The sequence below is a fragment of the Rousettus aegyptiacus genome, unplaced genomic scaffold (assembly GCF_014176215.1).
Source record: "Rousettus aegyptiacus isolate mRouAeg1 unplaced genomic scaffold, mRouAeg1.p scaffold_m13_p_2, whole genome shotgun sequence".
NCBI classification, from domain to species: Eukaryota; Metazoa; Chordata; class Mammalia; order Chiroptera; family Pteropodidae; genus Rousettus; species Rousettus aegyptiacus.
The window spans coordinates 67,118,607-67,122,002 of NW_023416295.1; the positions used below are offsets into that span (position 1 = coordinate 67,118,607).

Here is a 3,396-nt window from a genome sequence, read left to right on the forward strand (position 1 = left end):
TTTTCATAATAATTTCTAGATGATCACTTAATTCACCCACATGGTCATACCCATTCATGACCATATCTCCATACCAACTGCCATTGTTTATGTTCATGCCCTCTTCACTTCTCTAATGAGCTTTTACACAGATTCCTAGTTGGTAAGCTCGCATATCATCTTTTCCCATTTCTAATTTATGCTTCATATCAGGGCTAACATTTTAAAACACAAATATCATAGATTATGCTTCAACAGTGCTCAATTGCCCCCAAGGCAAAGCCTTGAATATTTATCTTGACAACTGATGCCCATAATGATTTGGCTTAGTTAGCTTTTTCATATTCACCTTTTGCCAGTCCCTGTATTTCATTTCGATGATACCAAACAACTTGAACTCTTTGAAACATATTGCATACTCACCTGTCTCCCCATGTATGTATATGTATTTACTCCATTTAAAGTCTTTTCTTTCTTGTTCCATGTGGGAAAATTCTATTAATTCTTTAAGACTCAACTAATGTCTTAACTTTTCACAAAACTTTTCTCAGCTTTTTCAGGAAGACTTAGTGTTTATCTCCTTAAATATAATCTAAACACTCTACTATTCATAGCACTTACACATACCTGGGACTATTCATTTATTCTTCTATCTCTTCCCCAGGATTGGGAGATTCTCCATTTTATGGATTATTTGATATTCTCCTTTGAATCAAAGAATCTAGCATAGAATCTGGCACATACCAGCTAAAAGAATGAATAGAATTTAATCTTTACCTTGAGTAGCTAAATTATTTTGACTGAATGAATGATATAGTCAAAGTACAAAGAGGGAGGCTTTCATGTAAATGTAAATATATTTCATATGATAATTCAATATAAACTGCATAGTTCAGAATTCAAGCTGTTTGGTCAAAGGGTACCATGCCAAAAAGTTCTATTACCCTAGTTAAGCTAATCTTGAGTTATTTTACAGATAATTCCAATTATTTTTAATCATATACTGTCACTTACTAGGACTTTCTGCCACAAACTTTAATCAATAGCCATAACATTTTTGCAGACTCAACATTTCTAAGGGATATTCTCTAATTAAACCTGCCCTTGCTTTTCACTCTCGTTTTGACATTCATTAAAATTCTGTTTTAGTGTTTAATCTACAATGTCCCCACTCCAGTAGTCACATAGAGGTGGTGAAGAATGGGGGAGGGCTTTAACCCCCCCCCACCCCTCCATGGATATTATCAGCTTTACCACACAAGCTGCTACAAATAAATGTTCAGTCTAATTAAGAAGGAAACCAACATAGTTTGCTTGCTATGCCACTAACTTTACAGTAAACTGATTCCCACCTACCAGCAAATCACCACCTGAATAATACCTATACAGACATTTTGAAGCCATTACTGTCCGATTCAAAGACATTATTAACTATTTGAGTGAATAGAACTTATTTTCTATCCTCCAAAGAGTTTAGTACAATACAATGTAACCAGCAGACCATCAATAATAACTTGTTGAATGATTTTTTGAATGAACAGAACATGTATTTTGATACTTAACATTGTCACAATTTATACTGTCTATGGTTACAATATCAAGTCATGAATTTGATGCATTTAATCACAGAGAAAATTAGCAGAACAAATTTTGCAAATTAATTGATTAATATTGTATATATAAAAGAGAAAGTTTTGCTTAAATAAACACTTCACATTTTAAGCACTTGAGATTGATTAGAGATTCTCAACCCAGGATGACATTACATCCTATGGAACATTTGGCAATACCTAAGACTTAAAAAACCAAAACAACAACAACAAAAAAAACCTACAGCACCTGATATTCCTAGGTGGTCTCCCATCCAAGTATTAACCAAGCCCAACACTGCTTAGCTTCCAAGGTCAGACGAGATCAGGAGTGTTCAGGGTGGCCTGGTTTGTAGACTGATCTGAGATATTTTTGCATGTTACAACTTGAGAGGGCTTCTAGTGGGTAGAGGCCAGGGATATTTATAAAAATCCCACAATGTACAGCAGGTATGTCCCCCACAACAAGTAATCATCTGCTCCAAAACTTTAATAGTGGATAAGTCGAGAAGCCCTGGTTAAACCATAGACTCACACTTAATTTGAAAGATATTGCTTTTTTATATGTTCAATATTTCTCTGGTCTCTGTTTGCCTAACCTTCCTCTATTCATGTAAGCAATGAATTTAAAACCTTAAGTTTTTTGATGAGCACAGAATGATATCGAAGAACCATGACTATGATATTTAGCATTACACTTACATGTTCACATTGAGAACAACTCACTTATAGTTTTTAAGTGGAAATAATGTAAGCATCCCCTAAAGTAAGGGGTTCTCCAAATTTAAACACTAAATAAAAAACAAAACAAAAGCTGTTGATTTGTATGTTTTTTTGTGAGGTATATAAACAAAACAACAGTTTTTTTTTTTTTTTTTTATGGACTAAAATCTTTATGTTGGCTCACACAATTGAGGCTTAATAAAAGCTATACACAGATTGTCCTATACATTTGCTATATCTAAATAAAAAGTTCATCTTCCATACTTTAAATCTTTACAGTATGGTTCTTCCATACAATTCCTACTAGCACTGCCTTTGTTGAAGCTCTCAGCACATTTTGCTGATGAATTTACTCTCTTTTTGCCTTCAGATGCAACCTCACACCCATTGCTATTATATAATTAATTCATCATCTGTATTGTTGCCACAGTGACTTTGCTAATCTATAAAATTCATTATGTATCTCTTTATACTGGTTGCCATTTTATCTCCACTACGGGTCATCACTGAGTATTTTTTTGACATTTAGGCTTAGACACCTAAATAAATGTAGACACCCATGTGCTAACATATGCTGCCTACTTTTATTGGAATTAGCTCATGGTCTAAGTGGATCTGAGGCTAAAAGAATCCTCATCATGAAAGCTCTACCCTAGTGTAAATTCTAAGCTCTTTAATCCATAAGGTCTTTCATGATCAAGTTCCTGTGTAATTATCTAGTATTCTTCCCCCATGTGTCTCCTACATTTGCCCTTCGATGTTACTATATCAGATCATATCTATCTCCAAAAATTTTGTCATGTCTTTTCATATTGATCAATGCCTTTTCTGTATTTTCTTTATCTGATGAACACTTACATCAGGAATTCATCTAGAATGTAGAATTACAGTATAACACAATAATTCCACTCCTAGATATATACTTCAAAGAACTGAAACATAGATATTTAAACAAATAATGATATGTGAAAATTTATACCAGTGCTATTCACAATAGCCAAAGTATTGAAACAACCCAAATGGATTATTTATCCAGTCATCAGATGACTGGATAAAAAAAAAAGGTGGAATATCTATACAATGGAATATTACTCAAACATAAAAA

General features: G+C 33.4%; 1 pseudogene; it reads right to left on the reverse strand.

The window, feature by feature from the left end:
• Positions 1-1,806: 1,806 nt before the first annotated feature.
• LOC118614112 lies at positions 1,807-1,926 on the reverse strand (annotated as a pseudogene).
• Positions 1,927-3,396: the final 1,470 nt, after the last annotated feature.